The sequence below is a fragment of the Periplaneta americana genome, chromosome 5 (assembly GCF_040183065.1).
Source record: "Periplaneta americana isolate PAMFEO1 chromosome 5, P.americana_PAMFEO1_priV1, whole genome shotgun sequence".
NCBI classification, from domain to species: domain Eukaryota; kingdom Metazoa; phylum Arthropoda; class Insecta; order Blattodea; family Blattidae; genus Periplaneta; species Periplaneta americana.
This window is the reverse complement of record NC_091121.1, coordinates 46,134,223-46,146,409: the sequence shown is the minus strand read 5'-3', so window position 1 is coordinate 46,146,409 and position 12,187 is coordinate 46,134,223.

Genomic DNA, 12,187 nt, shown 5'->3' with positions numbered 1-12,187 from the left:
TTACTTTAGATAAATTGTTTATGGTCAAGGCTAAATCATTAATATAAACTAGAAACAACAATGGACCTAAAATTGACCCCTGCGGAACACCATGTTTAATATTTCTAAATTCTGAATAAGTAACTTTATGACTATTTGGTACATTTATTTCTACTTTTTGTTTTCTATTTGATAAGTACGATGTAAACCAACCCAACATCTCATCTTTAATACCATAAAACTTCAATTTTTTTACTAATATACTATGGTCTACACAATCAGAGACATCAACACAGACATAGAAATACTACACATCCAACCAAAAAGCCAGAAACTAAACACACTAGAACAATATGAAATATACAGACACACAAAAGCACACCCCAACGAAATTCTCAACACACAACTCAACTTCAAAACACACACACTCTTTGACGCTACACTATACCACAGGAACACACCCTCACAGGAAACAGAACAAGTGGCGTCAAGACCAACAACGACCAGTTCTGAAGATGACCCATAAATAGGTCGAAACATGTAAATGAGGTACGTTGAAATTTAACACAGGAAAGTCTTACCATACATATTCCGAAATTTTTAGTTGTTGTAGCTGATTATTTTGAGAACAATCCTGGATGATATGCTTGACAGAAAGAGTTTCACTGCGAATGTTACAAACTAGGGAAGATTTCTTCAATGATAATCTTATTTCAACATGCTTCTTTCAGTTATTTAACGCTCTTGAAATCAAATGTGGCAGAGATTCCTGTTGCTTCTGTAACTTGTTATCGTACTTTCTGAATGTTTATTATGAATCTTGGGAACACAATTCATACTTAGCCTATTTTTCGCCTCACGCTTCATGAAGTCGCAAACATTAGGAATAATTTCTTGGTTCTGGCATTGCGAATAAAAGTCACTTAAGGCATGCTACTGAATCCACTCGGACTGTACTGTGGTTCATAGGTATGTTTCATAATGATATGAGTCAGTGGCGGCTCCTGCATATTTCTTAAGAGGAGGAAAGAAGTTAACAGCATAAAATGACACCTTCTTGAATGAAACATGCTACAAATTAGCCTATATGCATTTATGTAAGACCAGGTAGTGTTGGGTTTGGCCTTCGCTTTTGTATAGCAATAATCTGTTCTTGTAAACTGAGTTTCCTAAATTGTCCAAAATATAATATGTTTTCACTTCCATTCATTTCTGAATAATTGCACAAATTAACAATTACAAGGAAATTCACAACCTCGCAGCATTTTTCGCGCACACTCAGCATCATAAGTGTTGGAAGAGACTAGCTACTAACACGTAACCGGAACAATTATACGGAAATGGGAATGGGAAATAATCTGTTAGGAAAGCGAGAACACTGCATCCACCCACGTGGTCTGTGTTGCCACATGTACGTACATTTTACAAGTTCAGTATCACATGCTTTTGAAGAATGTCAGTTCTTGCGAAGTCATACTACCATTATTGTTCAAAGCTGCCGGTGGCCGATTAATTTTTTTATGTTGAAAATAATGTAGTTTGGAGTACTTTCAGTTTCAAATATATTTGTACAAAACTGACAACTTGGCTTTCCCTGTCTAGTAGACAATGAATGGAAGTGAATTTCAGGAGCCAAAAAGATCTGCGATACTAATGTAGAACTACTTCCTCTTTGTTTTATATAAACCCAACTTCAACTTTCAGATATCCTCGAAAGTTTCAAACCATGAATAGTAGCCTATACAAAGTGCAATGAATATTACATTTTGATTTATAATTTTAAAAAGTTTATATGGTGTCTTTCATTAAAACTGTTTTTATTGTGCTTCCTCTTAGATGTGTGTTATATCTGGTTGAATGTAACATTGCTAGATGGCCGCGGTAGCGAGCTTGCTGCACAATCAGTCAGTTTCTATTTCCCGCCCATGCTCTGATTCAGAGGAGGATCTCCTCCCTCTCCGTTCATTTACTTGCTTTAAAACTCTGCTTCTTTCTCTGACCGCTAGTGCGCTGTCGTCTATGTGTGTTAACTGCAGTAAAGGAGGAAAGGATAGACTTTCCTCCACACAAACAATCTCGCATCTTTCTCACAGTTTTCTACAGCACATGAGTGCGCGTCGTTTAAAACTCGATAAATAAAGCTTTTCTTATAGCTGCGAAATTAAAAATTATCGAATCTTCCTCGAATTTCAAGACACATATTTTATTTGGTATTTACTTTCAAAAGAAGAAAAATGTGAGGAGGACATTCCTCCCTTCCCTCCCACGAGGAACCGCCACTGATATGAGTGAAAATATAAACAACGATCAACGATGGAGAGCTTTATTGCAATTCAATCATACAGGACAACAGAGGCTTGTTCACTGCGCACTGCTATCAAAGTTGAGCGCCAAAATCGGTGGTACCGAGTGTAATAAGGTTGAAACATTGCATTGTAACATAGCTAAGCCAAATGATACTCACCAGAGCTTCTGACGGGGGTGAGTGTGTGCCCTTCTCACAGTTGTACAATCTCAGCTCCTTCTTCATGTTCAACTTTTCTCTGTACTCTTCAACCTGCAGTGACACTTCCTGTAATTGTATGCAGTGATGAATGAGTACGAATCTGCTGCCCATAGGGGTGACGAATATCACTAGAGTCGGGGAAGGGACCCGGATGCCACAGGGCCCAGCCCGATTTTTAGATATTTTTTAGGGAGAGGAAGACACAAAATATTCACAAAACTCTTTTTTATATTGAAAAAGAATACTGTTAAATCTCATATATTGAAATAGTAATTATATTTTCAACAAGTTTAAGACTTTTCATCACTCTCCTTGTTAGTGTAACGTCTGATGAATATGGGTTCAGTAAACTGAAGTTGATCAAGAATGACTTCTTGGTTTGCATATTAATAATACAATAAATTGGAAAAATCATATCAAAGAAATAACCCCCAAACTTAGCTCAGCATGCTTCGCAATTAGGTTGTTACAACAATTTCTAAACAGCAGTATCTTAAAGACAATATATTTTGCCTATTTTCATTCCATTATGTCCTATGGAATAATATTTTGGGGAAATTCTGCAAATAGTAAAAATATATTCTTATTACAAAAAAGAGCCATTAGAATAATAGTTGGAGCAAAGGCTAGAGAATCATGTACATTATTTTTTTAAAAATTAGAGATTCTAACCTTAACAAATCAATACATATACTCTACAATAAATTTCCTCTTATGTAATAAAGAAAATTTTCCAACTAACGCAGCCATACATAGTATAAATACCCGCAGAAGGAATGATTTTCATACGCCATCATCAAATTTATCATGCTTTCAAAGGGGAGTACGTTACATGGCGATAAAAATGTTCAATAGTCTTCTTGAAGACATTAAGAATCATAGCCAAAACCCTGCATTATTTAAGGTAAAACTAAAAAATTACTTAATATCTCACACTTTCTATTCTGTAGATGAATTCTTGACATTTCACAGTACTGTGTAAATATTATAATACTATTAAATGGTAAACATATTACATTGTATAAAATATTATTGTTATTAAGGTATTAATTCTGTACATATTTCATATTTGCATTTTATATGTATTGCATTTTATTGTTAAACGTAAGAATTGGACATGTTCTTTATTCTATGCTATAAAGCAAATGTAAGAATATTATGGAATGAATAAATCTATCTATCTATAATACGTATAGGTCAAGAAAAATTAGGCATTCTAACAACACCATTCACTTAGTGTGAACTGGCTTTAAAGATCAGCTTTAGTAAGGTGAAAAAGCAATAAATTTGTATCTGCTAAGATGAGATGATTCAAGATACCATCTGCTTCAAAATCGTAGACACTAGTGAATTAGTCTACTTCTCAAGAGCTTCTATAAAAATGTGATGTTTCAGTGAGGATCTACTGTACTGTAATTAAGCTAAACTAAACTGATTTAGTTACTGTATATCTGCATATTATTTTTTCTTAACTATATTTTAAATATTTTCATTAAAGAATGCTGTAGTTATTTTTAAAATTACATCTTATTTTTTATACTGATTGTAAGACTGATTATTAAACATGTTTATAAACTGAGTGTTTCTTTATTTCTTTTGCCCAAGTACAGTGCGTTTTTGCTATAAGTTCGCAATGATTGACCAGCCACATGCCCGGTGGGAGGCCACGTTTCTGCCGCTGAGATGGCAAGTGCGCTCGTGCAACTTACCTGTTAAAACTTACAATGGAGCTTCATGCACAATATCTGGTTTCTCTGATGACCAACATATGTCATTCTGAGATGTCACGTGACCACGCAGATGAAACCAAGCCTCATCAGAAAAAAAACTGATTGGGGACCAAGTTCTTCATTATTTACTTTTTCTAACAAACTTTTTACTTTATCAAACAGCAGAAATAACTAAAATGCTCTCTCAATTAATAACATTCAATAAAAGAATTGTATTCCAATGCATACAATCCCATTGTGGAATCCTGGGAAACGAGAATGCGGATGCTTTAGCAAAGAAGGGCAGCACTGCTACTTACAGACCTGTTACTAAATCTATGTATTACTCTGTGAAAAGATATATTAAATCTACATACTTAGACTTCAACAAACAAAATTTGATAACACAATCTCAAGGGAAAAAATGGAACTCTCTGCATCATAATCCACATTTAATTCCCGATTTACCACGAAAATCGTCTGTAGCTGCATTTAGATTGGCAACAGGCTATGATTGTTTGGCCAAACACCTGCATAGAATTGGAATATATCAGTCCCCTAACTGCCCATTGTGCAACTCAAACCAAGAAATGGATTCGGAACACCTCAAAATCTGTGCTTCAGTGGCTGGCCATGATAATATCTTTGAAAAATACTGGAGTGCAAAAGGTCAAATGACTTTATTGTCAAACGCCTGGCATTAGAAAACAACAACAACAACAACTTTTTCTAACACCCAATCACAAAAATTAAGCCTGCGATTGTAATCTTGGGGCTGTAATTCATGACATGATGGAATTCTGTATGGTTTTAGTTTCAATAATTTTGTTGTCACTCCCACAGATACTTTAAAAATCTCTGTCTGCTGTACTAAACGTCTCAGAGATTTGCATGGGCTACGCTCTAACACCGCACCAATTTCATCCAGTTTTTCCTCCATAAGAACAGAAATTTTGTCGTCTTTTTCTGTCACTTACAGAACCTGTTTCATTTAGTCTATTAAATAACCTTAATGTTGTTTTTTTAGATGGTACTGGACTGTCAGGAAATTTACGTCTGAATTTTGGCCTCATTGAGGCACACGATTTTCTATTCTTTATGTACGTGTTGTATATCCAAATACGTTCCCTTAATGAATATCTGTTTACCATGACGAAACTATCTGCTCTCCATCTCAGCTAAACGAATGCTGCCAGAGGCCAAGTTACAGATAAAATGTTTTATTTATAAATGTCGTAGTGTTGATATGAATAGGAATGGTCTCCACTAGCTGCGTCAGCATACATGTCATCTTAGCAGCAGAAGCGCAGCCTCCCACTGGGGATGCGGCTGGTTAATCATCGCGGACATATGGCAAAGATGCACTGTATAATTCAATTTCAGTAACAAACAAGGTTGCCAGACACTATAATAAAATTTCCTTAGCTTGTTGTCTTAATACTGTATTTAAATTACAGAATTTTAACATTCATTAAAATATTGGCGAGGGGGAAAAGGCCCTGACAAATGTTTGTGGGGAGGGGAAGGTAGGGGAGGGGAGGGGGAACAATTCCTATGAGCAGTCCTGTTCTGCCACAACATGAAATGACAATTCGACAGTGTGCACAAAACAAATTGACAATATGTCAACATATTCGTATCATAAGTACAAAAACTGAGACAACAAACATAGTACCTGATATTTTTCATTCAGGATGTTGGATATGCTGCCTTCTCCACAAGCTTTCTCAGTGGTGAAATCCAGAACAACATCTGGAGCATTTGAATCCTGATATTTCATCCAAATTCCCAGCTGGGGATAACCAGCATTTGAAAAATCAGAGACTCTGTAGTTTTCCACATGTTTATAATGTTCAACGACCTGCAAATAATTATGTCTATGCCAGAAAGTGAAGGTACCAGTATTGAAATAATTTGTTTTTATTCTGCTATTTTTCTCATAGCACGCGAAATACGAGGGTTGGGGCATAGTTCGTGACAATTATTCTCTTCTTCAAAGTCAACCAATGGTATTACAAGATGTTGTTTGTCGTATATTATTCATAATTATGTGGTCACATTACTAGATGGCAGTGTAACATATGGTTATTGCACAGAGAGCAATGTAAATTTCATTGTGACTCAACTATTGTGCTGTGCATTTATAGGACGAGTATGTGGTAGCATCATTACAGGGATGGCAGTATGATATGGTTACCGCACAGAGCGATGTTCGAATAGTTACACAAAATGCAGTTGTGAGTCGACTGCAGTGAGTAATAGATGTGACTCAATGAGTTTTTAGGATGGGTATGTGTGCTCTAATGCTATTCCAACTATTATATAAACATCACTCAATCTTCTTAATGTATCCAGCTGTTTTCTGACAACATAATAGTCCACTATAGTCTATTCAGTTGTTGTTTTTCACGAGAAATGAGGGGTATTTTGATCGATGTTCATTATAGATGCCTGTTGCTAGTAGCCAGAGTTGGGGTGTAGTCAATATATACTGCAGGGCTGTGTCTCCTGCAACTGGTACTGATGATTTTAATTTACTTCTTTTGTGGTTTATGGATGGACAGTATAGAAGAATGTGTTCCAGATCTTCATCATGATTATTACATCACAGACAAGCAGGATTATCAGAAATGTGAAATCGGTGTAGGTACAATTGAGTGAAAATGTGACCTGTTCTGGCTCTTGTTAAAAATATTTGAACATGTCTGGGCAAGTTTTGGTACATTTTCAAGTCATTTGGTTTCTTTTGAACAGACTGTAAAATTATTATGTAAACATGAATAGAATAATGCTGTGTCATTTATGGATATTTGATTATTACCCTACCTTAGCCTATACCACTAGTATATATACTGCCCTTTCAAGTAGTATGATGCTCTATTGTTTATGGATGTTTGATCCCTACCCTATGCTATTCTTCTCCACTAATGCACCTACTGCCCTTTCAAATAGCACATACACATACTCTGCTGTTTCAAGTAGCATGATGCTGTGTCGTTTATGAATGTTTGATCCCTACCTTAGCCTATCTTGCATCACTAGTATACATATTCTGCCCTTTCAGTTGCATAGTTTATTTCAAAATTTCGAACTGTGCTCTCATTCTCACAAAAAAAAAAAAAAAAGAAAAGAAAGAAAAATAGTTGCCATGACATGTCTAATCCCCAAATCCTCGTACATTTCGGTGAATAGGCCTATCTATGATCAGGAATTAAAAGTACACTGCATCCGGGGGGATGGGAAAACGAAAACTTTGCTTCTCAAGCTGGGGGATTAAGCTTCAAGAAAAGCCTGAGAGTGAACACTCCCTAGCCAACGTTGAAAGGTTGCAACAGTTTGAATGAACAGAAAGATGTCCAGTTTGTTTCGCACTATATGAGTTAGCCTACGGTACATTAGCCACAAAATATAAAATTAAAAAGCAGATATGGTATATTGCTAAATATTCAGATATATAGGTATCGTTATAAATACAAATTTAAACATTAATTGTCATAAAAATTTCTACTGAAACATAAATATATAAGTAGCTATAACACGCTTGTATTACCTTATATGACATTTTATTGTTCTTTCCTTAAAAACTATCAGTATTAAATTTCACAAAATTACAGTGCTCTCTCATCTGGACGAAATAAATAAAGTTAATTTAATTTATTCATAAAATAGGAATACGAAGTTCTAATCCGACATCTAGGCCTACTTAATATTAAGCTATCTCTATTGATATTATACATCTTTTATTGATTGGATCACCATGGGAGATCAAGAGAGCCATCCTACCTTGAGTAGTAGTAGTAGGGTTTAAGAAGGGCGCATCAGCTACTATGGCTATTTGCGCCCTTTCCTACCTTGAGTAAGAAGCCATTGCCCAATAGGGATCTACTGGCTATCTCATATCTCACTGATGTGACGACATACAAGAACAAGGTACCAGTATAAATGCATATTGCTTTAACAGTTCAGGAAAAATTAGATGCTCCATCATGCATATACAAGACTGAGTCGTTAATTTACACATATGAATGTTCTTTTTAAGAGATCATCACCTCATGATCATGACAAATAACCTTTTTAAACTAAAGCATCATTAGGCAAGACAATGAATAAAAAAAGCATAAACAATAATCACCTTCATTTCCATTCCTCTCGACACAACAACAAGTTCTTTGGTTTCTGATATGATCACGTAGAATAAATTGCACTTAAGATCATAGCATGTGAAAAGTGATATCTCTTTCGGATTTGAGAAAGGAATTTTACAGCTTCCAACAAGTCTAAATTTGTAGAACTCGAAAACTTGACCACTGTTTGTACATATCACAACCTCTACATTGGAACCTGGAAAAAAAGATATTGGTAAAGATGTGTACCGTAGTTGTAGTAACTACAGTACAATATATTTTGATAATTCTCCAGAAAAACTACATTGAAGGAGTACAATAAAACTAGAGAACTTTAGATAGGTTTTATTGCACAAGAGAATTATATCAAAGCCGAGTTAAAAAAAAAAGATAGACAAAAGACTTTATATTTAACAGTACCTGTATATTCTAATGTTATAATATTGTAGGTAACCCCCCCATCCTACTTGTTACCAATACTCGAGGGATCAAGGACGTAATACTGGGAAAACGAATTATTCCTCTAGTAGTCTAATTCGTTCTGGACCATTTGCATATTATGTTGGTAATTAGTAGAGAGAGAAGGGAGATTCTTCAGAAGAACTGCAATAAAGGAGGCAAATGCCCACCGCATCTGACAATGAAAAGAGCAGGCCCGGGTTCGAATCCTGGTCAGGGCAAGTTACCTGGTTGGGATTTTTTCCAGGGTTTTCCCTCAAACAATTGAAGCAGTATTGCTCGGTAACTATCGGTGTTGGACCTCGGACTCATTTCACCATCATTAATTCACATATCATCATCCATTCCATAGCCCAGGTTCAGTTCACGGTGCAGCATGCTGTACTTGTACAACAGCACAGCCGTTTGGCTACCCAATCATTCACATAATAGGAGTGGTAAACACAATAAGCCTCAGGCTGCAGTGTAAGCCTTTGGGTCCTTCCTTCGTACAACAGGAAAAAAAATGGAGGCAAATGGTCCATTTCCCTAGTATTGCGTTTTGAACTTCTCGAGTGTTATATCAGTAAAAAGCGGGTGGGCGGAGCAGGCATTAAAATATACAGGTAAGTTGTAAGTATCAAACGATTTTTATTTGAAAGTACTTGTGGCTGCTAATTAAAACAACGTGTTTATCACTAGCTATATAAGGTACATCTCACAGAAGCTAGTGTAGCAAAAAACAAGTGTACCTGCTTCAATGTAACTTTTCTGGAGAATTACATCTATTTTCATACTACTTTTATTCAATATATGACTATACAACCACGTTTCATTAAAGAGTTTCTCAATTTCGTTATACTTCAAAATACCGCGTAAGTACTTATGTATAAAAACTGTACAAATTAAAAATAAGGGTGCGCTTCCAAACAGGGGCAGCGGCATTTCCTCTAAGGTTAGAGCCCAGTTTAGATGTGTGTGTAGTAATAGAAAATTAGTTGAGTCAGACGTAAATAATCATACTCGCTGAGTTCCTATTAGTTTTTGTAATAGTTTTACTTTTATTAGGGTTAATAAAGTTGTCAAATAACACAAAGTCGCAGTGTGATAAAATAAATTGATTGATATGCTTAATTTAAAATAATAATTTTCGGTACAAATGAATTGACATGGCCCTAAATAGCATTATGTCCATGCTGTCAAAGCATATTCTTGCAAAAACAGCGCTTATTATGTCTGCACATTTCATATATAACGTCTTTATAAAATATCTTGTTTGTTGTGCTCAAGTCCCACATAATACGCTATTGTTGTGGAATATTTTCTATGTAATTTTCAGCAGCAATGTACTGTAACAGCAATGAAACATTTTGGCCATTGAATGGAAATTTGTGCTGGTCAGTTTGTTGTCTTTGTGTTGAAGTGTCTGTAAGTGTGATTACAATGAGTGTTATACGAAAAGCGCTTTCTGTGTCGGAAAAATTGGAAATCTTACGAAAGTACGGCGGAAAAAGTACTATTCATCAGAAACAACTCTCTGATTCATTAGGAATCCCGTCATCGACATAAAGGGCGATAATAAAAAAATCGGGACTCAATCACTGCAGCTGTGACGTCGAGAGGATGTAAGCGGAGGAAAGTGAAGTATGGTATGGTAAACATGAGGACTTGGAGAACATGCACAAGACAAACAACTATAAATGACTTTTTTCGAAAGAATTAAGTACAGTACATATTGTAAATGTCTTTGACGTACAGTACAGTAACAATGGAGTAATACCACAGTCTAGTGTAAACAGTCACGAAGGTCAATACGTAGAAAATATGCATCCATAGATAGTTGCAGTGTTACCAATTCAGCGGTTTTCCCGCTAAATCTAGCTTTTTTGGATAACCATCTCGCGGGTAAAATTATATTATCCCGCTTAGCGGGAATACTAGCAGTTTTTAACCTTTAAAATTTCTGAAATGAAATTCATATTAGCATTATAAGCAGCTTTCATAATTACGTTTAATTCGTTCAGTGTGTGTTCTGTGAAATAATAGATATGTAGTGACAATTCCATATTATATATGTTACCGTTAAAACCAGAAATCCGTCAAAACCAGTTTGAGCTAGTAAAAACTAGTTTAAGGAGTTTTCGTATAATCTAGAATCAATGTCAGTTTAGGTTTGGTTTGTTTAGGTTTTTCTTTGGTAAAAGCCTGAAAAAACCTAAACAAACCAAACCTAACCTGTCATTGATTCTAGATCTTACGAAAATTCGTTTTATATCTATCTATATTTTAAAATTACTTTTTGCTAGTTGAAACAGGTTTTGTCGAATTTTGGGTTTTAACGGTAACATATATCGTGCAATAAGAATTTAAATATGTTGTGTCTGTGATAAAAGTGTTCAAAATTGCTTTATAGCGCCACATTGGGAATGAAAAAAGTATGCAATATTCGTTACATTGGCGGGTGGATGCTCTATCTTGACCATTATTATTATTATTATTATTATTATTATTATTATTATTATTATTATTACTGAATAATAAGTATACATTAAAATCTAGAGATATTTGCTAGAAAGTCGCGGGTTTTCGAAAGTCATCTAGCGGGATTATACGAACAACTGTTGGCAACACTGGATAGTTGCTAACCGCTAGGATCGTTACTATCGCCTCATCACAGACAATGCGAAATAGTATCTGCACAGTCTATTGTTCCTAGTACCCTCAACAACTCAGCCTCGTCACTGTATATATATTAGACTGTGGTAGTATTACCTTTCATGAATCATGGATTTCAATAAAGAAAAATGCTAATAGATACTGTAAGTCAAAATTAGTATACCCGCCTTAATACGCGGTTTACACACGGTCTCTTGAACAGAGTCTTAATCGGGTTTTACTGTATTAATCCATAAAACTGGAATCACTGGGGGTTGAAATGTGATTTTTGTTTCTGTGTGTTCAGAAAACATTAAACATTCATCATATATACATGCAGGGTCTCTACAACATGCCAATTTTCCGAGCGCACTTGTTATTTGATTTCGAGACATTCTAAACGGAGGGTCTGTGTCCTCATATGTTGCAACGCAGCACTGCCGCTATTGGCTATCGCCGATAAGCGAACACACCTGCAAACGTCAGGAGGTTTGAGCGGGACTGTAGTTACATATTTTTGCAATTTTGTCAACTCAAAATAAATGTACGGCACATGACATTTACAGTATTAACATCATCAAATGCTTCCAAGGAACATAATTTTATTCAACTATGGTAACATTCCTTTCATCAATTTTTATACTACACTCACACTTTGATAAATGATTCCGTAAAACGTAATTGCACTTTGTTAAAGGTATATAGTGACCAGGAATAAGGCTTTTCCAATATTCGCTCATATTAATTGAAAATTAATAACGAAGTTAATAAATTCA